The sequence below is a fragment of the Eulemur rufifrons genome, chromosome 15, assembly GCF_041146395.1.
Source record: "Eulemur rufifrons isolate Redbay chromosome 15, OSU_ERuf_1, whole genome shotgun sequence".
NCBI classification, from domain to species: Eukaryota; Metazoa; Chordata; class Mammalia; order Primates; family Lemuridae; genus Eulemur; species Eulemur rufifrons.
Genome location: NC_090997.1, coordinates 25,453,370 through 25,478,950, shown reverse-complemented (window position 1 = coordinate 25,478,950; position 25,581 = coordinate 25,453,370). Strand labels below are relative to the sequence as shown.

At 35.6% G+C, this 25,581-nt stretch overlaps 1 protein-coding gene across 3 annotated transcripts in view; it reads left to right on the top strand.

Moving 5' to 3' along the window:
- The window catches only part of KHDRBS2 (KH RNA binding domain containing, signal transduction associated 2), a 542,862-nt gene that overhangs the window by 343,867 nt on the left and 173,414 nt on the right, over positions 1-25,581 (top strand). The window lies entirely within an intron of this gene.

Here is a 25,581-nt window from a genome sequence, read left to right as displayed (position 1 = left end):
CCAGGATAATAGGTATAACTTTGAGAAGTAGAGAGAAGAGGGAGAATGTTCCATGCAAAAGGGATGGTAAGAACAAAAGACAAGAAAAGGGACCTTTCAAAGCAAATCTAAAGAATCTGAGAGAACAATTTGGTGAAACAGAGTTCATTTAGGATAGCAGTGGAAATAATATAGGAGAGGAAAATAGAGCGGGGTTAAAAATGACCTCAAAGGTTGAGGTTGCAACTTCACTTATTGTAGTAAAAAGCCACCTGAAGATTTTTGGAGCTGAAGATACACTAAGGTTTTAGAGAATGTGGTAATTCTCAGTTGTTTAGGGTGGACTGGAGAAGAGGATGAACAAAGGGGAGAAGATTTAGGGAACTAACAACAGTGAGGCTTACTGAGACGTGGCCGTGGCTAGGAGGATAGGAATGGGAGTGCAAGTATCAAGGCCAAAGTTAAAGCTGAGTATGAAAACAGTAGGGTTTGGTGGCAAGTGGATTTGGGAGGAGTAAGAAAAAGCAGTCCAGGCTCACTCAAAGGTATGGTTATTACATAAGGGAGAGGGTAGGGGAAGGAGCAGAGGCGGGAAGGCTGTAGTGGGGAGGGGTGAGCAGTGAAGAAGTGACCTGGAAGCCAAAGAAGCTCCTTTCTGTGGGTCCGGGAGGGGCCTTATAAATGTGTTTGTGTAGTCATCTCTCTTTGTTGCAAAAGTAAGGCATTTTACTGCACACAGTTGAGATTACGTCCCCACCTGTCAGACTTCCCCTTGGGTCAGATGGTGTGGAGTGGGCATGGCTATTTGTGAGATCCTGCTAAGAAGAGTCTGGTTGGAAATTTATTTAGTTTGAGTTTACTGGAATATTTTTACTTGTGTTATTTGGGCATTGCTACAGTTCGGTTGTAGAAGTTATCGCAGAAATACTCAGCATCTCATCTGGTGTCATGGCACAAGTATTCACAGAGGTCTTACTGCTATATGATTGAGCTAGGGGGCATTGATGAGGGAAGGATGTGGTTAGTAGTGGTGAAACAAGGTACGAATTGTATTGCGCCAGAAATTGTTCTGTGGAAAACTCTTCCATATCATTCAGCTCAGCTGTGAAAGAGACTTGGTAGAGATTTCCCCAAATTTGGCAACAATGCTGGCAGTCTATAGCATGACATTTAATAAGTTGTGAAACAAAAAGAAACTTTTCAAAGCTATGAATAACATTTCTTTCCTATCAACCGGGCTAGAGAAAACCTTGAATTTTCTGCCCTCTCTATAGAAAATATTATAAAATCATTGTCATATTAGAAGGTGATCAAAAATTATGCCTCCAAGAAATTGGGAAAAAAGTATAAGGGTATGTTAATTAACAAAACAAAAATACTGTATCTTTTCTGGGTTCTGTAATGTTTGCAGTATTTCCAGCTTTTTAAAAATTTGCAGTTAGTTGTGATTCTTTTTCTCATTCAAAATAAATATATATTTTCATGCCAACTAGGTATTCACAATTTTATATTTTTTTTCTTAAAGAGAGAATGCAAAATTATATAATTTTTAGGCCCTACAAATTCTGTATCCTACCCTGTAGAGGAAAACAATGACAACATTTACAGGAAAATGTATTGGGGAGTCAGGGCAGGGAGAGATTGTTTAAAGAAAAAACTGCTTGTGTAACCTTAGTTTCTTTCTAGTACTGAAAGCATGTTCTTCTGTGCTTAGCTAGGAACAACTTGGTGCTGTTAATAACTACTTATTCCTGTGGCAATGCTGTCCTTTTAATAAAAGTTGTGTGAAAGATTTAAATGTGCAGGTAAGGACACACAGTTTCTGGAATTGTCTGTGAGAACATCATACCCTAGAAAAGCATAGACAACATAAATATGCGCTTAAATAAATACTCTCTCATATGTTGGTATGATGCACATAAAGCAAAACAAAAACATGTCAGGTACACAAAATAGCTTCTAGTTTCCAAAGCCTCAGGTCCACTTTTTTTTTTTTTTTTTTTTGATTACCTCATGTTTTCTCCAATGGTTAACACCCAGACATCAAGCAGGTATATCAGGGCACAAGAAAAGAAAGAAGAAGAGATATAATTAAAATTCAGTTAAATGCTACACGAGAAATTTTGGCTCTGTATAATCAATCATGTTAACCTAATTTATAAAATGCATTTTGACAAATTTTTGAGAAGTTTGTATTTCATCAGTCTTCAGTAAGCCTATTGGCATTCCAGCCCAGCCTATCATCTAATTCAGACTCTGAGGCATCCTTCCAGTAACAATGAAGGAACTAGAAAATTCACTGGTAAATCAATAGTCCTTAAAAGTTCCATAAGTGAGTTCAGGCTGCCAACCCTCAGTTTCATGTGTATGGAACATTTTTTGACAGGAGAGGGAAATAAGTATTAAATGATAATTGAAATCAATTCTTGTGCCATTTTTGTGGAAGGAAAGATTATGAGCCTGATCTATAATGCATTTTGAGGGGAGCCACGTGTGGTGGTTTTCTGTGTAATAGCCAAGAGCCTTCACCCAAAGAAGAGAGATTTTTATTAGAGTTTCTAGATTGGATATTTGTATTCCATTAAACATCCTTGTTTGAGTTTCATGCTCTGGTCTCCTCTTATTAGAGACTAATTTACCAGAATTCATTGCAGAGTTTTGTTTTTTGAAATGTAACTAATATTTAAAATAACTGAAACATGCAAGGTTAATGAAATGTGTTGTGAAACTATAGGGTGGGCATAATACCATTGTGGTTCAAATGCTCGTAGAAAGGTAGTGGTATTTAAGCACTATTAAAACATTCAGTTATTTCCTAGGACAAAATAAGATGTCATCTTTTTAAACTTTCATTCTTCTTCTGCAGGTGAAATCTGAATAAACCATCTTGCTTCTAGCATTATATTTTAGATTTCTAAGTCATTTTAGAACAGATGCCGATTCTTCTATTGGCCACAACACTCAGGGTTGTATCCAAACTTGTACTTTATAATTACCGTGATGACTAATGTCTTTTGTAACACTTACCAGGATAAAAATAGGTTTTCTTCCTGAGCCTTTTTAAGATGGCTGCTAGCTGCTAGAAAGTATTATATCATAAAGTATTTTAAAGTTTCCTCTAGGCTCTGTTGGGGAAAAAAATGCCATGATCTTTTTGCAGTATCTGCTATAGACATGGAGAGGAAAGCAGCGGCAAAAATGACAGAATGCACCTCAGCCTTAGGGAGTTCTACCATTCTTTTCTGTGTAACATTATTAGTATATTTTAGGTTATATTATTTTCTATCTTTGGTTCATACACATAGCCTAAGGATTAAAGATGAAAGTAAGTTGAGTCTTGATTTATTTCTATAGTTATATTTCTAAAAAACTATACTGGGTATAAATTAATAGTTTTTATATGATTTTTTTTCTTCTGAGTTGATTGTAATTTTTACAATTATATCCCATTGAAAAATTAACATCCTAGATGGGGTGATAAATTATACCTGAGAATCCTGCAATTTCTTTTCTCTTTTGTTGGCTGAAAAACATTGTTCAACATGTTTTGACAACATCACCTTTATAATTTTCTGGCATGGAAAACATAAATATAAATTGCCTAGTTAGTTAGATTGTCACTGGCTTTTGCAGAAAGCCAAATAGGAATGGTTAAATAGGATTGAGTCCTTTTCCACATTTTGGCCCTCTTCTTTTATGGATTCCTCACTCTGTGCAAAATAGAGGCTGCTAAATCCTTCCGTCAGACACAGGTCTTTGTGATTATTTTCTATATTATCTTATGAGCCAAAGGCTTTTACTAGGGAAGCTGCAAATGTTCTTGGCAATAAGTTTTAATAATCTCAAGATTTGAGTTCAGACTATTTCTCTTCATTGTTGGAGATGGAAAACCATACTTTCCCTTCATATGAAACCATATTATGCATCAATTTGGCAGAGGAAGGACACAGGAGGGACCCTCATTTTTTTCCTTCTGCCTTGTAGTTCTCAGAAAGCAAATAGAGAATATACCACTAATGCGCTTTTTATTTTTCTATCTTTCATCAAATGGTTACATCCATTTTTCTACAGTACCTCTGACTTATTAACATCCATGTAAAGTGAATTGTTCTTTATTTTACATTGTCATGGATGCTAACAACAGAGTTGGAAAACTGCAGATATTATAGAATCAGTGTGAGTGCTGGATAGCAGGTTTAGGTTGCTGGAGAATGAGCAATTTGTTCTTTCAGGTGATCTTTTCTTTCTTCTTCTCAATATCTACAAATAAAACTGAAGCCTTCCCCATTTTCTTTTACTCTTGGTATAGCAGAGGAGAAATCCTCACATGTTATGAATCACAGGGATTATGTATCAAAGAGAATGAGATTTTGCTTTTAATGTTTTTACTTTCTTCCTCTAGTGCAGCTGTACTGGATGTTATAAACTACTTGAAAATAAAATTCAATGTCCTTTGTTGTAATTTAGCCCATTCTATAATTTCTGGTTGTCACTTATATTGCAATATTTTTGATTAAATAATATAGCTAGAACTTATGCCTTTGCAGAATAATAAATAACTAGCCAAAATAGTAACTGGTGCCCAAGCTAATATGTTCAGCTGGTCTGCACAGGTACAGGGCACCGGTTGTTGTCCATTCTGGTCGTTCAAATCTCAGATTCAATTTGTTGGGCCCTGAGCCATACTGGCTATTAAATATTGTAACACTTCCATACTGCTGAATTCTAGTAAAAGTACAGTGTAATAGATTTTTCCCAAACAGACAAAGTAAGTGAACTAAATTGGAGTTTAAGAGGATTCCTTAGCCAAGCCATTGAGGCAGTCGTCTAACCCAGATGGTTGCACTGCAGCCAAACCTCTTGTGGTCACAGAGCTGATGACACATGTGACTTTAGAAACTCTGCCTGTCAACATGTTGAACTTCCTTGCTCCCTCTTTCCTGGCCTCCCAGTGTGTCCCACATCTGTGAAAAAGAGTTGAACGTAATCTAGTGGACCATCTACCTTGCTCCTTTGTTTTGCAGAATCTCCTGAATGCAAAAGACTATCGTGCACGTTTAGATGTTAAGAAAGACCTTATCTGGTTCACTATTTTATTTTAATGTTGAAGAAATTAAGGTTCAGAAATTAAGTGACCAAACTGAGGTGACAAAACTGGCAATGCCAATCGTAGGTTTCCTGACTTTCCCTGCAACACATTTTCTAATGGATATTATAAGAAGAGGAGAAAATGCACATATGCACTCAACTCGTGGGTCTTCCAGGTAACTAGACCAATTTCTGGCTCCCACGTGAATCTGAGTTTCAAGCTTTTCTAAAATTTACAAGGAATAGGCTGAGAAGATGACGGATGACATACGAGAATGTTTGAGCCCTCATACCAAGCAGGTCTACCAGTGAGGTTTAGGTGGCCCAGATTTATCTTATCGCCCCCCTCCCCCCCGCCCAGAAACCTGATTGCTTTCTAGAAGTTACACACATGCACCACACACACACACACACACACTCTCTCTCTCTCTCTCTCTTTTATTTATTTATTTTTTTAGTTACTGAGACTCCTAAAGAAGCAAATATTGTTGGCTAGGTGCGTTGGCTCACACCTGTAATCCCAGCACTTCCCGAGATAAGGCGGGAAGATCACTTGAGGCCAGGAGTTTGAGACCAACCTGGTCAACACAGTGAGAACCCAAAAAATTTCTCTACAAAAAAACTTAAAAAATTAGCCAGGCATGCTGGCATGCACCTGTTGTCCCAGCTACTTGGAAGGCTGAGGCAGGAGGATGGCTTGAGCTCAGGGATTCAAGGCTGTAGTGAGCTATGATTATACCACTGCACCGTAGCCAGGGCAGCACCTCTCTCAAAAAAAAAAAAAGGACCAATTTTTTTGTCAAGAGCGTAAATAAAATGGTAGGGTGCCTAGTTTTCCTTTATATTTCAGGATATTTCCTTCTTGGAACCAGGATATTTCCTTCTTGGAACCAGGATATTTCCTTCTTGGAAATCATGTAAAAATATCTTTTCCTCTGTGTACTTTGTCACTTCTTTCTAAGACTGTACCCAGAAGTAATGATTTACAGTTGTGAAGACAAGAGAATAGTTTACTGTTAGACAGCAAACATACCTGGAGGTAGGAAAAGATTTTAGGAGCTATTTCTGGGAATTTATTAGGTAAAAAAAAAAAATCTCCTTACTTACTAAGCAGGAACTGACCCCTTCTATGCTTGAAACCAGATCTTTAGCAAATGCATCTATTCTGTTTTATTTTCCAAATGCAAGGTATAGTGATTTAAGCAATATATCTGCTACAGAACAGAATTATACACATAGAGCTCTAAATATAATGAAGCAAAAATATATTTCACCTTATACCTAGAGCTTGTATAAGATTTTCTTTTACATAACAAAATATACACTTAAGATCTAGACAACCTAATATGATCATTCTCATATGTAATGAAAATTATTTGCTAGGTAGCAAATAATACCACAAAATAAATCTAGCAGACCCTTCTCTTCCAGAAAACAATCTCCATTAAAATTTGTACCCAAACTATGGTGATTCATCTAGCTATTGTCCCCATTTTTCTATTATAAACTTCTTACAGGGGTATTATAACACCACAAGTTCAGCTTTCATCTCCAAAACTATCTTAAATCTCGATTCTCCCTATTGACATGTTTGTTCAAGAGTCTCCAATTATTTGTGGACCTTTCCATTCAAAGTGTACCTGTCTTCTTACACCTGTGCCTCTGACCTGATTTCATCAAACACCTCCCAATTTAAGATTACTCCTGATTTACTTACTTCTGTTTAGTTGAACCTCAAAGATATGAAAGTTATCTTTTGGTTCTTTCTTTGCTTTGTGTCAAATATTAAATTCAGATTTGTTTTCCTAAAATACTAAAATCATCATATCACTTCTTTCTTAGAAAACATCAATCTCTTCCTGTCACCTAAAGGATAAAATTCCAACTTCTTACTTTTACATATATAATATGAGATGATGAAGAGAAGTACTTTGGCTTTATGAAATTACTGTTAACTAATGTTTTTTTCATTTTCAAATGAGATTTTGACCAAGAATAAAAATAAAGTAGATGAACAAGAAAGAGAGAAAAACTCTAAATTTATATAGTTTTTCCTATATAGTTAGCAGCAACTTTATAGTTCTTAATATATTAAAATTTACTGTGCTATTTGATTCAATTCAATTTAATATTTATTGAATATCCATTCTATATTATGCTAATTGCCACAGGCAAAGGCAATGAAGGATAAAAAAGGTAGTCACTTTTATTGGATGTCTGTTATATGTTAGGGCTCTTACATATATAAAATCACAACAATAATAAAAGGCAAGAGATATAATCCTTGTTTTTCCATTAAGGAGTTTTAGGGTCAAGGAATTAGATAAGTGTATCAGTCACATGCCTGGTAGCAGAGCCAGATAGGTCTGTCTTCAAAGCTAGTACCTTGTTAGATATAAAGATATAAAAGGCAAAGGCCCTGGCTTTGAAAGGGCAACAGATAACCGGACAAAAATAAAACTTACAGGTACAGGATAGAGTATAATTTGTAAGGCTGAAATCCAGACTTCCTTGTTAAATATATGCTGATATTTTTCTGACCTATCTCATAAAGCGGGTGTAAAGCAGTTCTGGCATCAGCTGGCAATCTCATTAACCTAAACACATCTGTAATGTTTTTGATTAGCTTTGCTTCCACTCAGAAAGGTGGAAGAACTAATTAGGTCTAATGCTATCTATCTAATACAGTGAAAATATAGGAATTTAGGAAACAAGCAACCAACAGTCTTTAACTTTATAGTGGTCATGATAGAAAAGACTAGGGCAGTTAGATGTAAAGTTCTTTGGAAGTCTAGAATATTAATAGTAGCAACAAAAACAATCACGGCACTAATAATGATACTGGTAATAGAAGCAACTAGTATAATTGAGTACTTATGATCTACTAACTATGCAAAGTTCTTCACCTTCAGCACACACTTTGACAACAACCTTATTATGTTGGCATTATTCCCATTTTACAACTGAGGAAACTGAGGTTTAAAGAGGTTAGGTATTATAATATACTCAAAGTTACCTCACCAGTAAGCAGCAGAGCCACTTTGATTACCAGGGAGGTGCTCAGAGCCTCTAAGGTGTCACAATATAGTACTTAACACACGGCAGGTGCTTGTCTAAGTGCTTTACACATATAGATTCTAATTAGCTTCTAGGTACCTGTATGAGTTAGGTGCTATTACTGTCTTAGATACAAAAGCTCACATTCAGAGAGAGGTTGAGAGGCTCAGCCAGCATCATCCGGGTAACCAGCAGCAGAGCTGGGACTCCAAACCCAGCAGTCCAGCTCCAGTCCCTGCTGCTCTGCTGACTCCGGGGATGCCAGCAAAAGCATCATTGAGACACTCAGTTGCAGATGACGCCAAAAGAAAAGAAATGAGTGAAATACTTCAAGGAACCACCTGGTAAATCTACCTAGACTAAACAAATAAAAACAATGACTTGTGAGAAGAAAAAAGCTTGAAAGATAAGTTGGAGCAAAAGTAATAAAATGAGTTGTGGAAAAACATGCCTGGAAGAAAATTGAATAATTAAATTGGCTGTTAGCAGGGACAGATTGAACATTTCTGAGACATCTGAGAAAAGCTGTACTTGGTGCAGAGTAATGTGGCTATGCAGGACAGCGGGGACTGGAGCAGGCAGACATCTGAGACAGGAAGTGCCACTGGAAGTTTATGTAATAACCTAAATAGGAGTGAAATAAAAAAGAGAGGACAATGGGCAACACTGTGGAAGATATAGTAAGTTAAATGGACCAAACTCTGGAACCAATTCCAGAATTTTGGTCATTGTGCAAGATGTTTTGGTCAAATAAAAACAGAATGCTATTCAATATTATCTTCATCACACTTCTTTTTACTGTAAATCTTATTTCTCAATTCATCTATATAATGATAAAAGCTTCGATTAGAAAATAGTTTAGATAATTATTTATGAAAACCACAATCTTTAAATGAAATTTAAAAAAAGATTTAAAAGAGATAATTAATATTCATTTTTGTTTTAAGTAAAATAATGTAATGTAATCATATAATGACTATAGATTTCTTTTCAGCCAAATGCTTAAAGAGATGTTTTAAACGTAATATCACTGTAACACAGTGGTTTTTACACTTTTCTTTTTTAGAGGCACCCATCTGTCAAAGGCAATTTTAGACCTTGCTCCAGTTGCATAATAGTGAGGAACAGGTTTGGGTTTTTTTTTAAAAGTGATTTACATCTTTATTATTTGTCAGAAATTACTTCTTTATTTGCAGAGCCCCTGCAGCTCCCCGAGAGAGCAGTGTAGGTCTGTGTGCCGTAACACCCTGATGGAGTGAGTCACAGGAGTGAAGCTCGAGGCCCAGATGCAACACAGAGAAGGCTGAGGGGAAGAAAAGCAGAACTTTGTGATTACTGAAAAAGCTCCTCTTCCTCTTCCATAAATCCTCCACTGAATTTTCTATTTCCACTCCCAGGAAAGCACTTAAAAGACAGTCTGTAAGAATTGTGGGATTGTCTTTTTCCCAATATATATTTTGGGCATTTCCATCCCCTCTGGTTCCCTAATTTTTTTTTCTGTTCCTTTGGGTCTTTCAGCCAAACCAGAAGCAGGATATCTAGAGTCTGAGAGACTGGTGGTCCAATGCAAGGGTAAGCAATTTTTGCCTGTGAAGGGCCAGAGAGTAAACATTGTTGGCTTTGTGGGCAATATAATCTCTATTCTGACTACCCACATCTGCCTTTGTAGCACAAAAGTGGCCATACCCAATATGCAAATGAATGAGAGTGACTATGTCCCAATAAAACTTTATTTACAAAATCAGGTGGCAGGGCCAGATTTAGCCCATGGCCATAATTTGCCCCCTGGTCTAATGTGTAGCACCTACTGTATTTCAGTCTCATGACAGATACCAGAATGAAATTTACAAGGAACATATTTCTGCAGTGGTGGCAAAAAGAAGCCCTTGGAATTTTAACTTAGGTGAAGTACCTGAGGCCACTTGTTTCCTTTCTTCAAAGGGGCTGCATGACAAAGAGGTGGGACAAAACATTACATAAAACCATGTCAGATTTATTCCATCAGTTCTCAGAGATGGCAGTTTGCATATAATTATTTTTATTTCAAGCTCCTCCCACCCTTTTAATTTAAAGATATATATGTGATGCAGCACATTGCCAAATTGCTCACTGCCACAACTGAATATCATTGAAGGAGAAAAAAAAATCTCATTTTCAGCAGAGCTTCTGAAGGCTAGATGATGGAGGCTCTGTGCAGGTGAGTGTCTTGCTAAATGATAAATAAGCGTGGATCCTCATTTTTTTTAGAAGAATGTAGGTACACTAATACCAATATTCTATAAAGCTACCTACTTCTGTTGATAAATTCTCGTGTGTCACCTCACTGGTAGTGCTCTGTCCCTGCCATTTGTAATAATCTAGTATTGTAAGCTACTGTCAGATAAATATTCACACAAGTGCATTACTTGTTTTCTTCTGAAAGAACCTGTTAGCCATCATGCTTTAGACAGACTCAAATTTAATGCATCCTTTAAAAAATGTATTTGGCAGTAAAAATGTTGTGGAAATTGATCTTGTTATAAAATTTAGCACCTGAGATTTGACATTAAGGCCATTTAGAGACTTCGGCAATCAGTAAGGCAGAGAGGGAACAACTGAATTTCAAGGTAATGGTTCGGAGGCCATAAAGTGAGAAATTGGAAGACGTTGCAGAACCTAATCTTTCAAGATGGTCATTTATTTGTCAACTACTCCTGCTCCAGGATACTCCACATATACAAGCAAATAAATAAATAATATCATTCTCTCTGACATTGTTTTAAATCTGAAAGAAATAGGCCTGAGTCTTTTAAGATTACCCCAACATCACAGAAAATCAACAGAAAAAAAAAATTATACAGCAAAAGACAAAAAATGATAATTTAATAAATAGATATAATAAGGTGATTATTAAATTTAAAGTTGGAAACTTATAACCAGGTCTAATTTGGCTTCAGAAATAAAGTGATATAGAATTAACTATTATGGTCATGGAAAATAAAATAATTATCACATTAACAGTAAAGGGGGTGGCCGGGCGCGGTGGCTCACGCCTGTAATCCTAGCACTCTGGGAGGCCGAGGTGGGCGGATCGTTTGAGCTCAGGAGTTCGAGACCAGCCTGAGCAAGAGCGAGACCCCACCTCTACCAAAAATAGAAAGAAATTATATGGACAGCTAAAAATATATATAGAAAAAATTAGCCGGGCATGGTGGCGCATGCCTGTAGTCCCAGCTACTCGGGAGGCTGAGACAGGAGGATCGCTTGAGCTCAGGAGTTTGAGGTTGCTGTGAGCTAGGCTGACGCCACGGCACTCACTCTAGCCTGGGCAACAGAGTGAGACTCTGTCTCAAAAAAAAAAAAAAAAAAACAGTAAAGGGGGGAAAGTCTAATTTTATTTGATGCTTGTTGAAAGGTGGATTTTAGTGATGTGTTGTAGTCGTGACACAATTCAATAGAAGGGTAGATTTCCTACTTCATGGAAATGTGGCTAGTTCCTTATCCCAGGCTTCCTCCGGTGTGTGAAGGACCGGCAGTTCGCAGACGTAACTGCAACCTATTTCCCAGAGTTAAGCCTGAATCAGTCCTGACAGTGTGGCTTGTACGATTTCTGAAGAGCGTCACCTTCAGGCAAGAGTGAGGCCTGAGTGAAGTGGATTGAAAGGACTTCACTTATTGTCACCTGTAGCACACTTATAAGGCTTTTTTTTTTTTTTTGCTCTGGAACTGGGCTTCTGTAGGCAAGCTTGATTTCTTGCTCCATTTCTCCTGCATCCTGATTGCATAAACCCTGCCTTCAGCCTGATCTGTTTACTATGCCCAGAACATTACATGGGTTTCCACACATCGTTGCTTTTACTTTGCATGTAATTCTTTCTACTTTTCAACCCTATTCCCTCTCTCTGTCTCTCTCTCTCTCTCTCTCTCACACGCGCGCGCGCACACACACACACACACACACACACACATTTACACATGACAGGATCTATTCAACCTCTCAAGTCCCCAAATCAGAATGTACACTTCCATTCCTTGGCTAACACCTTAAAAAGTGATGCTTAATTCGATCAGTCTTTAGTGTAGTTACACACTTGGCTGTCTCTTTTGCTAGATTGTAAGCACGATTGAGGACAGTCTAGGGTTTATCCTCATTTATTTTTTACATTGTTTTGCAAATCAGTGCTCAATGAAAAAATCAGTTAAATGACTGACTTTTATCAGTCGAGCCAGCCAGTTCAAAAGACATGTAGAAGCCCTGCCATGGGATGGACAGATTTAAGAAATCCCAGAGGCTTTTAAATCACGGTGTCAGTTCTGACTAGACACCCATGCTGACACCTGAATTGGGGTATGGTTGGGTAAAGCTGGGCCACACACTTATAAATTAACCCCCACCCAGTTTCCTTGGTTGTTCAGAATTGGTTGACTGACTTCACTAAGATCTTTCAGACACATTTAAATGAGGTGCTTTTCTCATTACCTGGGTTGAGCTTTGCATTCCTGTAAGATTCAGATTTGTCTACCAGGGAAACACAGCTGTGGAGACACAAAGAGTCACTTAAGCAAATACTGTCTAGTTACTGATTGGGCAAATAAAGTATTAATACATGTGTAACAGTACTTGCTGGTGTTGGTGGAGAAGGGGGAAAAAAGCGCACACATTAGGAGAGGGACTAAATAACATTAATTCTTGATCTAAATTAGAGGCTACATTTGTGCTTGTTTTAGCTATTCTGTTTAATCAGTATGAATTCTTATACAATATTGACAAATGTTCTAAGTGAGGCACTTTGTGAAAAATGGTGTCAAATATTAGATTTTGCCAAAAAAATCAATTCTCAGCATTTATTTTTGGTGAAGACATTTACTATTAAAACGATTTTGTATATATGTATAATGAATGTTAGTTACTATTAATATTTCTTATCTGAAAACATGTCATACAAACAAATCAATTCTTCTGGCATTTAACATAATGACAATATTGTATAATCAAAGGCAATTTTCAAAAGCTAAAAATGCAGTAATCCTATTAACCTAACAGTAGTTTTCATTATTTTGTATTCCTGTGAAAAACTTCATACACATAAGAGTTTATATCATTAATGTTTATGGTTTAAAGAATAATGTTCATAAAATAAACAAACATCAAACAAACAGATTAAAAACTAAAACATTACAAGCCTGAAAACCCATTGTGCATTTTTTTCCAGTCATATATCCCATGTCATCCCTCTCCGACAGAGTATTCTGAACTGAATGATAATCATCACCTTGCTTTTCTTTTATTGATTATATATGATATCTCTTAACCATTATTATTTAGTTTCTTTCTTCCTAAACTTTATAAAAGGGTCTCCCTAAGCGTGTTCTTAGTTTTAAGATTTATTCATATTGATGCAGGTAGCTTAACTTGTTTCATTTTCACTGATGAATATATCAAAATTTTAAAAATCCATTTTGTTGTATATAAACATTTGGACAGTTTCGCACTTTGTTGCTTTTATGAACAATACTGCTGCTATAGTTTGGATGTCTATCTCCCCAAACCTCATGTTGAAATTTAAGCCCAATATTGGAGATGGAGGCCTAATGGGAGGTGTTTGGGTCATCGTAGGGATGGACCTCTCATGGATAGATTAATGCCTTCCTTGAAAGGGAGTGAGTGAGTTCTCTATTATGATAGTTCCAGTGAGAGCTGGTTGTTACAAAGAGCCTGGCACCTCCCCGCCGACCCCTGCCTTGCTTCCTCTCTTGCCACGTGAACTCTGCACACTCTGGTGTCTCTTCCCTTCTGCCATGAGTGGAAGCAGCCTGAGGGCCTCTCTATGCCCAATCTTGAACCTTCCAGACAGCAGAACCTTGAGTTAAATAAATCTCTTTTCTTTATAAATTACCCAGCCTCAGGTATTCCTTTATAGCAATACAAAACGGACCAAGACAACTGCTATGAACATTCTTGTGCTTACTTCCTTGTGCTGGGTCATAGGGAATAGGAATAATGTCCAAATTTTCAACATAAATTATTCTTCTCAGCAGATACACTCAATTACTTAGTATATTATTATAGTCCTTATTACTCCACATTCTTGCCAACCAATCAAGCATGAAATCAAATTGTAATGTGGTTTTAATTTGCATTTTTATTATTACTAATGACATTTGTTATATTTTCTTATATTTATTGGCTGTTGCTATTCCCTCATTTGGGAAATGCTTGCAAGAAGTTTGCCTGTTTTTCTATTGGATTGTTTGTCTTTCACAGTTATTTTTAAGAGTTCTTTATATATTCTGGATTCTAACCTTTTGTCATTTATATTTGTTTCAAAAATCGTCCACTGATTTGTGGTTCCATCTTTTCATTCTCTTTTATGATGTTTGATAAATAGAGGTTATTATTAAAAAGTGGTAGAATTTATTAGCTTTCCTTTGACAGAATATGATTTTTGTATCTTACATAAGAAATTGTTTTTGACTCCAAGGTCATAAAAATCTTCTTCTAAATTGTCTTTTTAAAATGATATTTTTTTTCTTCTACATTAATTCACCAGGAATAGATTTTATGTGTGGTATGTGAAGAGATTTAGGTTTCATTTTTTTTCTCCCTCACGGATTACCAATTACATCAGTGCAATGTATTGAGTAGTCTATTCTTTCCCCACAAATGTGCAAAATCAGCTATTATATATAAGGGTTTTTACACATGTGCAGATCAGTTTTCAAGCTCTCTGGTGTCTTTTTTTCTTTATGTAAACCAATATAATACCAGCCTAATTTTCATCATTCTTTAATTGAATCTTGATATCTAGTTATGCAAGATATCTTGGATTCTTTTTCTCCTCAGGACCATTTTAGCTTCCCTTGGTCCTATTTTCCTTCATATAAATTGAATTGGTATATTATTTGGAAAAGAATTAATATCTTTATGGTGTTGAACTTGTACATGTCATATCCCTCTATGTACTTAGCTCTTTCTTAATTCCCTTCAAAAAGTTTAATATAATTCTACATAAGCCTTTCACACCTTTTAGGACTAGGTGTCTTATATTTTTTGTTGTTTTAATATATAATAACTTTAAAAAATTATTAACATAATTATTTTTAAGTTTATTTTTATTATATAGCAACTTAATTAAATTTTGTATATTAATATTGTTTCCAGCAATATTGCTAAACTTTTTTAAATTGCAATAATTTAAAGATTCTTTGGGCATATAAATTTGGGCCTGCATGTATTACACTTAATAAAATATACAATATATCAACATTTTAAACTGCTTCCTGAATAACACAAGAAATTCAGATTACTTTAATTCTAATGTGTCTCTCAAATCATATGCTATTAATATTCTTCCGTAATTGTTCCATTTATTCCTGAATTTAGATATTGAATTTGTTTCATATGCTATTTTTTTCTTTATATTTATCCATTTGTTTCCTATTTTCTTACTTCATCATATCTTTTTGCTTTCAAAGCTTTTCTGGATACATTTTCTCCTACCTAAAATAGGAGAAATTTAGAAATTTAGAAGTCCATTTTGTCAGTCTGTTAATAATAAGTCTCTGAGTTTTTATTTGCCTAAAATATTTTTATTTTGCCTTGTTAGTTAAGGATATTTTCACTGTATATAGAGTTCTATGTCGCCAAATATTTTCTTTCATTGTGTTGATGATATTCAACTTGCTTCTATCATTGCTGTTGAGAAATTAGCCATGAGCCTAACCTCTGCTTGTAAAGAATCTGTTTCTCTCTGGTTGCTTTTAAAACCTTCTTATCATCTTTGATGTCCTACTGTTTTTACCATGAAATGTCTAAGTATGGATTTATTTTTACTTATTTTACTTTGGATTTTAAAGATTTACTATATCTGTGGACTAGCATTTTTCATCAATTCTAGGAGCTCTTGTCAAAAATTCCCTCCTAATCCATCTGATATCTCATTTTTCATCATTGATTATCATACACTGAACTTTCTCACTCTCTTTTCTGTGTCTCTTAAATTTTACTCTCCCACATCCTCATTTGCAGGATTCAGTATAAATTCTCACATCTTTCCTCCAGTTTACTTCTTTTAATCTAATATTTGAATTCTTTGTTTCAATTATTATATCTTAAGTTCTATAATCATTCCAATCAAATTCTATTGCCACATGTTTCTTCTTCTCAATTGCCGTCTTCTATTTATATAAACAGTCAATGCACATACATCACTTCTGTCATTCTGATGCATGCAATCTTTCTGGATATTATTCTAAATGTTCATGTTTATGCTGACTCATACTCATGATGGCTTATTCTCTCATATGATGGATGAGGTGCAAGCTCAGAGTCCTTGAAACCACGCTGAAGCCTGTGTTCACAGCCCAAAGTTATACACATTCGTACCTCCCAGGCTTCTGGGAGCACTGCCAAAGAGTCTCTTTAACCAAATTTTTAGCTTGCGAGGCTCTGGACCAATTGATACTATGAATATAGGCCCAAAACCTGTACTAATGGGAGACATTTTTTATGTTTCACTCAAAGATAAGACTGTTTCAGGAAGATATTTCCATAGATTTTATCTCTTAGATGATATTTTTCCTACTTACCCACTAATGCATCATACTTAAGGGGTTCCAACATTTTGTGAGTAAATACCTGATATTTACCTTTCTAGTGCTAATGTGTGTATCTCCTGTCCTTGGCATATATGCAGCCTGTTAAAAATTAAGCATTAGGTAGCATAGGTAAGCAGAGACTCTGAGGAAAACCTTGGAGTTCTTAACACATTTTCTAGAATTACACTTTCTAATTATTTGAGGCTACTGAGAGATTTCTTTATTTTTATATCTGCTAATCTATATAATTTAAGATATATATTTTTTTAATATAGTATTTTGTCCCTCATTTTTAGGTCTAACACATAAAAAAGCTTTCACTGAATTTCTTATCCACAGCATTTCTGGAAATAATTTTTATTCTTTGAATATTTTTCCTAGTGTTTATCCATATCTAGACATAATTTTAAATTTATTAATTATAATATATATGCAGCTATACAATGAGTTGAGTATTAATCAGGTAGCTTATATCACTTGCATTGACTTCTAGATAATCTGGCAAATATGCAACTCTTGTGTGGAAATAAGCTATTATCTATCACATTATAAAGTTAGTAATTTAGAGAAGATACATATTTGAATATGAAAATTTAATTCAAATATTTATATGTACTGATTTCCTTAGTTACAGACAACAAATAGTGGAAAATTTGATTTTTTTTTCCTAGACTTCAGTAAAAGTAAAAAAAATTTCAACCTTTAGGAAATTCAGATGATCCTGCATATGTTGTAAAATTGATACAGGAAAATAGGAAGCTATTACTGTTTGAAAGTAAGAGATGTTCTTGATACTATATATTGCAATTAATTAAATAATGTAAGCACATGCCTTTCCACAAAATTTTAAGTGGTTACATTTTTTATAAGGATCGAAAATCAAGATTTCAGCTAAAATTCAAAGTTACAGAGGAGGTGTTGGTACTATGCAGAAAAAAACCCTAATATTAAAAAATGATAATCTATATTATATCAGATTTTGAATTGCCTAATTGGTAACCATAGAAAATGGAATAATAAGATTCCATATGTAGTACTATATCCCTTCAAAAGTGAATTGAGCTTTTTCAGGTCATAAAGACACAAAAATGTTGAATTACATTATTTTTTTATTTTTTTTAAATTGCATGAGAGATTCTGAGAAGTAAAATATTAAGTCCCATAGATACAAATAGCTATTAAAGAGGATATAAAATGGAAAATAGGAATAAGTGCATCTGAAGTGCTTATTTGGTCATGTCAAAGATAGAAAAATCAACCAAATAAGTCCAGTTGTTTGACAATATGTCTGTGCCATATGCCAACCTCGAATGCATTTCATTTTTCACAGTGAGCCCATGATACTTAACTATAACATTGTTTAGATATTATACAAATATAATATGTAACATGATATATTATGACATAGTGTACCATAATGTGACATATCATAATATAATATAATAATTTAAATAATAAATAATTTAGCAAGTTGAATAGATTTGTCATATATATGGAAGTGGACCACTCACTGTCTGAAAAATCCCCATCATGTTATACTCTATCTTTTAGTAAAGGAGGTTATTGGATACCAAGAATTCCAAGATATTACAGAGCGCAAGAGTTGCCACAAATGATTTATAATCACATTGACATTGCCCTGCTTGAGGTTTATGAGATCATACTGTTTGATCAATTCCAAAAGCTACAAGGGGAATCTCTGTGTATATAAGTTGCTGGGGTTCAGTCTGACAACAAAATCAGTATATTGCTAACCTGACTTTTTCTTAAAGGTGTTACGACAATTTCAATTGCTAGTTTTTGAATATGTAATAAATAATTATACTTTTTTGTCCATGGAAAGATCGATTACAGGTTCTGTTAGAATCCAGAGAATATTATTTTGAAGAGACATGGAAAGAAAATAAGCCTATATGCCAGCCTTGATTTTTTTTTTTAATTTCTCTACTATACGTGCCTATTCCTTATCATAAATGTGGTTGATCATTTGTGACTATTTTTAACCTATAGTTATATTTAAGTGGATGGTTTACATAAAAAGACACATCATAATAAGTCATGGGTATTTAAGAGAGATGTTTAATTGTTCTTTCAACTTTTGTAGTGAAAGTTATAGTTTTAAATGCTTTAGTTATATGTGATTATATCCAAGACTTATCCAACATACAATTTTCCCATTATTTCTAAAATATGTAGTTCAGAATTATTGAAATCTATGAGTCTTAAAGAAAAAAAAAAAAAAAGAAAGAAAGGACCTCCAGGAAGTCTAGTTACTTAATGAAAGTCTATTTGATGCTATTATCATTACTGGAATTGCTGTATGATTACCAAATTAAGTATGCCCCAAAGCAAGAGTACTTTTTTTAGATACATTCTTCACATTGGTGCTATGCTCATCAGCACAATATTTGAGGAAGGCCAGACACTTGCCTCTTGTAATTGTTCTCATATTTTGGACATAGAAACTGTTTCTTCCCGAGATGTTCTACCAGTACTAAGTGCAAAAACAAAGAGATTAACACAACTGCTGTGTTATATTGATGGCTGCACTCTATCTCCAGCAATCCCAGGAGTATGCTTTGACCTCTTTAAGTGCCTTCAGGTCTTAAAAGCCACTGCTGTTGGAGTCCTAGCAGGAAAATATACCTCTACACCTAGGAGAAAGCAGAAGACAGAATATGATGATTTTACAAAACAGCACACTAACTCAGTAACCTAGCAAGAAACCTTCTAAATCTACCTTCTCAATCTATCTTTTTTTAAAACCTAAGAAGCAAAAGAAACTCTCCAAAATGAAGCATGCCAAAAATAAGAAATACTTCACCATTGTCTTTTGAAATATGAGCTTTTTATTTTTTTGTTATTTCTAATAGTTTTCTTCTATTTTCAGGTAAATTAAAAACATCGACTTTAAAGAGTTGATAAAGATTTGGAGAACTTCCTTCAGACTCAGCCATCTGCTTTGAGTAAAAATATATAAGTGACTATTGCAAAGAAGTAAAATTAAAGGAGGCTTTATTTCTATTATTAGCAGGGTAATATAATAGCTGGCAGGTTTCAGACAAATCAGAGTTATTTGTTCTCCATTGCCCTGGCAGTGAAGCTTAGACGCTAAAGTGTGAGGACACACAAGATCCCAACGTTGATACTAAGTATAATACAAGGGGCAGAGAAGGGGAGACACAGCCAAATTAAAATACCAGATGTAGTATGAAAACACATAGTGAAATTTTAACATCAAATATCTGAGAGATGGAATAATGAATATGAATAATAACTTTACATAACAACAGAAAGGAAAAGGCAGTGATAACAGGTGTTGGACAAAAATCACAGGTATGACTCAAACTGAACATAATAATGGCAGTATCTGTCTTAGTTTTTGCTCTGACAAAAGCAGACCCTGAGGTGTGGATTTGGGTGGAGGGAGTTTATTTAAAAGGAGATCCCAAGCAACAAAATTGAAGAAGGCTGAGTTGAAAGAAGGAAAGGAGAAATGGTAGGTAATAAAAGATGTGCTAACGAGCCAGCTGATACTGTGGGAAATAGGGCTCATTCTCACTGGGGACCGTCTAAGGAGCATGGTGAAGACGCTTCAGAATTGTCCCACCAAAGGAAAGAGATGGTGGGACATTTACCTATGGACTGCTGTGCCCCACGGCACTGAGTGCCTTTGAACCTCTGAGTTGTGTCTGTGTGGACTATCTTTCCCAGGCTCCAGGGGAAAACAAAACAAACCAAAAGTAAATCAAACAAACAAAAATCCAGGTACATCTTTGGTGTTGAGCCCAGCAGTGTGCCTAGAACCATCAATTTCAGCTGGGCTGAAATAAGGTGTAGCAAGAAGTTGTAGTTCTTATATGTCATGAATGTCAGTTACACATACATATATGCACAAATATAAAAAGTTCTCAGAAAATTCTGGGAAGCACGTACTATTATTATTATTAACATTTTACAGTGGCCAGGCCCGGTGGCTCACGCCTGTAATCCTAGCTCTCTGGAAGGCTGAGGCTCAGAAGTTCGAGAGCAGCCTGAGCAACAGTGAGACCCTGTCTCTACTAAAAGTGGAAAAAATTAGCTGGGCGTGGTGGTACATGCCTGTAGTCCCAGCCTATCAGCAAGGCTGAGGCAGGAGGATTGCCCAGGAGTTTGAGGTTGCTGTGAGCTAGGCTGATGCCATGGCACTGTAGCCTGGGCAACAGAGTGAGACTGTGTCTCCAAGGGGAAAAAAAAAAAAAGGAAAGAAAATTAATGTGGAAACTCAATTAAAAAAATCTTTGGCCGGGCGCGGTGGCTCACGCCTGTAATCCTAGCACTCTGGGAGGCCGAGGTGGGTGGATCGCTCGAGGTCAGGAGTTCGAGACCAGCCTGAGCAAGAGCGAGACCCCGTCTCTACTAAAAATAGAAAGGCATTATATGGACAACTAAAAATCTATATAGAAAAAATTAGCCGGGCATAGTGGAGCATGCCTGTAGTCCCAGCTACTCGGGAGGCTGAGGCAGTAGGATCGCTTAAGCCGAGGAGTCTGAGGTTGCTGTGAGCTAAGCTGACGCCACGGCACTCACTCTAGCCTGGGCAACAAAGTGAGACTCTGTCTCAACAACAAAAATAAATAAATAAATAAAAAACATTTTACAGATGCAGAAATGAAGGTACATAAGGAAATCACCAGAGGTAAAACAGCTAGTAACTGGCAGAGCTGGGATGTAAACTAAAATACTGTTTCCACAGTCTCTATACCTATTTTTTATATGATAATTGCTCCTCAAAAACTGATGAAAATCAAATGATCCTACTATCCTAAGAGATTTTGCATATTTAAAATTTGGAGCATGGATTAGTTTTATAGGTTTAGTCTTCATTTACCCAGGGATGTGGCATGTCTCCTAATACTGCCTACTATAGGGGTCAAGAAGAAAGACAAGAAGAAACATCCCCTCCCACCCTCACTGCACATTTAGACAGTCATTGTAGGGAAAAATTGAGTTTTGGATATGTTCAGACTTGTTAATAAATTGAATCCTTTTTTGATTCTTAAATAGTTTGAATATTAGTGGAGATGAAATTCATTGTCATTGCTTTGGGGATTTTTGTCAGTCCTACATGTGAATACAGGTTAATTTATGAGGAGCCACTACTTCTGGAGCACAGAAAATACGTGATCTTTCAAGGTCTCTTGCAACATTAAATTCAAAAGCCACCATATATATCAAGAGGCGTATTCAATTAATTGAACTCCCTCTAAGATCATAATGATTTTCAAAGTCTTGGTGAATATATTTTACCTTTTTCTTCTATCAAGAAAAGTTTGGTTTTCCCTCTAAATATTCTTATACCTCATTTTATTTTTGTTCATCTTGAAAAGGGACCAATTCTCTAAATAACTTTGATATTTGACTGTTTAAACATCTTAGGCCTGAAGTTCTTAAAAGGAGAAAGATACAGTTTTGATTAAAACAAGTTCTAAGAGTAAAATAGTGAGTGTGATGTGGATGAGATAAAGAAGTAAATTCTTATTTGGTTTCATAAATCTCAAATTTTCTTAAATTATGCTTTTTAAAACATTTTATAATAATTTCAAAGTATTAAGGTCTCATGCCATCTGATGTTCAGGATTTCTGGGAATGTAATAATTACAGTATTACAAGAAAAAGTATCTAAATGGAATTTTAAACTGTAGAGTGTTTATTATGCTTAGTTCTTTCAAGAAAATGAATCTATGAAAAAAATGCGCTCTGGTTCTGAGCAAATATTTAAGTTACTAAAGGCATACAATAAGATGGAGAGAAAAAATAAAAATCAGAAATAAGGAGTTTAAATCAAGATCCTACAAGTCAAAGGAGATGTTAACAAGGAGGCAGAAGAAAAATTTAGAGTATTGTGGTAAAATTGCTACGATGGATAAAACAAAATCCCACAGCTTGAATTCTGCAACTGTATTGCAGAGTTTTCAGGATTATTGAGACAGTGCCAGAAACAGTGAATTTTCTCTTCAATAACTTTGCTCTGTATCCTTCGTAGGAATAATTATGTGACTATGACCAAGAAAATTCAAAATAGAGTTTAGGTTTCGTGGATGTCCTTGCAGCTGTGTAGGTATAGAGACACGTGACTAAGATTTGACCAATGTAAAATGCCATATGGCAATTTCTAAAACCCATTCTTAAGACAGTATAAAAGGTTCTTTATCTCTTACTCTCCTTTTTTTCAGCTGAATGAAAAGCAGATACCACTTTCATAGACCTTAAGGTCAAAGTCATGCAGGATAGAGCAATAATAAGAGAAGGAGCTGATATTTGGAGAACCACATCAGCCTTATAAACCATCTACTTTGATTGTGAAAGAGCAATGAAATTTCATCTAGTTCAAGCTATCTTTATTTGAAGCTTTATGTTTCCTGCCCCTGAATCTAATCCTACTGGATACAAAGACAAAATCTAGCAATTATTAATATAAAGTGCTGCAGTAACTCTTGCAGCAGATGAATATCAAATGGCAAACACTGCCTAAGGAACCTTTGCTTTTCAGTACATTTTACATTCAGTGGATTCCACAATGTCAACAGGATGAAAGCAGGGAGGAGACAAAAGCCCTTGTTAAAATTTTAGTGTATTTCCCTCTAGTATTTTTTCCTATGCCTTAGTTTTTGATCATATAACTGGAATTATATTTATGCAACTTTTTATTGTAATCATTTTTCTACAGTATGACATAGGCTTAATAAAAATTTTAATGGCTATAAATTGTTAAATTATATGGTAAATACATTTAATAGCTACCTAGTGTGAAGTTGGTAACTAAAAATAGCCTTGTTACGCACAAGCTCAGTGAGTGGATTTGGGGATAGGCTCTAGCAAGTTGTAGCTTAAGCAAGAACTTGCTGAAACACCAAGGCCCAAGAAGCAGAGGATACAAAAGCTGAATCCATAGAGGAAGACTAAGTCCAAAATCAAGGAAAGTAAAGATACCAAATACCTAATATGTAAAGCCCAAAGACAGGGAAATCTGTAGTCATGACAGAGCTCACAGCTCCCAGGCAATCTCGTGTGGCAACAAGTCAGTATCCACAAAATGTGTGTTCGTATGTGTGTATGTGTGAGTGTGTATATTTAAGGATGGAGGAAGCAGAGCTATGGCACTTTAGTAGGTTGTTCTGGCTTAAATGATTAGGTATGATAGGCAGAGTTAAAGTGATCTTCAATATACTGTTGTTGCATATGTAGGGAATCTTCAATTTTTCATTATAAGTAATACTTAAGTAAAGAAAAGTAAACATGAGCCCCTACACACACGCACACACAACCCAAGTGCCCATCAATACATAAGTGGATGAATAAAATGTAGTATATGTATACTATGCCGGAGTATTACTCTGGCATAAAAAAAAAAAATGGTAAACTAATATCTTTTGTAACAACTTAGATGGAACTGGAGACCATTCTTTTAAATATGGCAAGAATGGAAAAACAAACACCACGTGTACTCAATGCTAAACTGCAACTAATCGATCAACGTTTATGTGAACATATGAAAGTAAAACTCAATGGAAATCAAGCCACTGGGAGGGGGTGAAAGAGGATGGGTGAATTCACACCTAACGGTACAATGTATACTATCTGGTGATGGGCACACTTACAACTTTGACTCAAACTGTACGAAAGCAAATTATGTAACCAAAATGCTCGAACCCCCGCAATATTCTGAAATTGAAAAAAAAAAAAAAAAAGAAAAATGAAGATGAGTGACCATCTGGGAGGCTGCTGTAACAGCCTAGAGAGGAGACCCTGAGGTCCTCAAGCATGCTGAGGCCAGGGTACTGGGTCATTCTGGAGCCATATTCTGTTTCTTAGACAAGTGATTTGCAACTTTCTCCCAACTAGAACAAGGCTGGAAGATATAGCAAAATCCCTTTTGTCATGGTGCATGTGACAGCAATGATTTGGCAGGGGGGATCAAGGCTCTAAAGGCCACAGTTGCCCTGTTGGTTCTCTAAGGCCCATACCCATGGAGTTCATGCCCACCCCTTTTGGAGGTATTGCCTCAGCCTCTCCTCAATAATAGTCTCAATTGGATTGACATGAGCTCTGTGCTAGGTAGTTTGACAATTTGAAATCAGACTAGTGCCTGAAATTACAATAATTCAATTTTAATAGCAATAAAAAATCCTTATGTGTTTTAAGTAAATTTTGTGCCAGATGACCCTGATGATTGACTCTGAACTTTTCAGAGTCCGTTTTGGAAGTGTGATTCATACAAATTATAAATAAATTATTTTAAATAACCTTTTCAGATACTAAATATCACATGACTGGATAAAGCTGAAAATATCAACAAAAGCCTTAAGGCTGGGATAGAGTAATTTTTCAGGGGTAATTTTAGCTTTGCTAATCATTTACTCACAGTAAATGTAAATGTATTTCCCAATGGCACTATAAAATAACTATATCTTTTCCCAAGTACTAGGTGTCTGCACTTAGTTAAGATTAATAGTGGCTTAGAGCTGGTCAAAAGGCGGATGCCCAAAGAGTTTGTTAAAATGATAGCTGAGATATATTGAAAATCTGACCTGCGTTACCAGGTTTTGGACTAGGTATTTATATTAGTTTTCTCATTTTATCCTCCCGGGAGACTCATTAAAATAAAGATTCACATCTCCATTCTACCTGAGAGGAGACTGAGGCTCTGAGAGGTTACCCAAAGGTGGAGAGTTAGTAAGTGTCAAGGCTTGGATTTGACACAAGTCTTGGGGTGACAAAGTCTAATTTACGACACTGAGGCACTTGGACTTTAGAAAACATTCATGAGCCCCAGTGTTATTATCTAAAAATCCTTGTGTTTTTTCAAAGTTCAGACAGTTTAAGTTAACTGAAATGCTA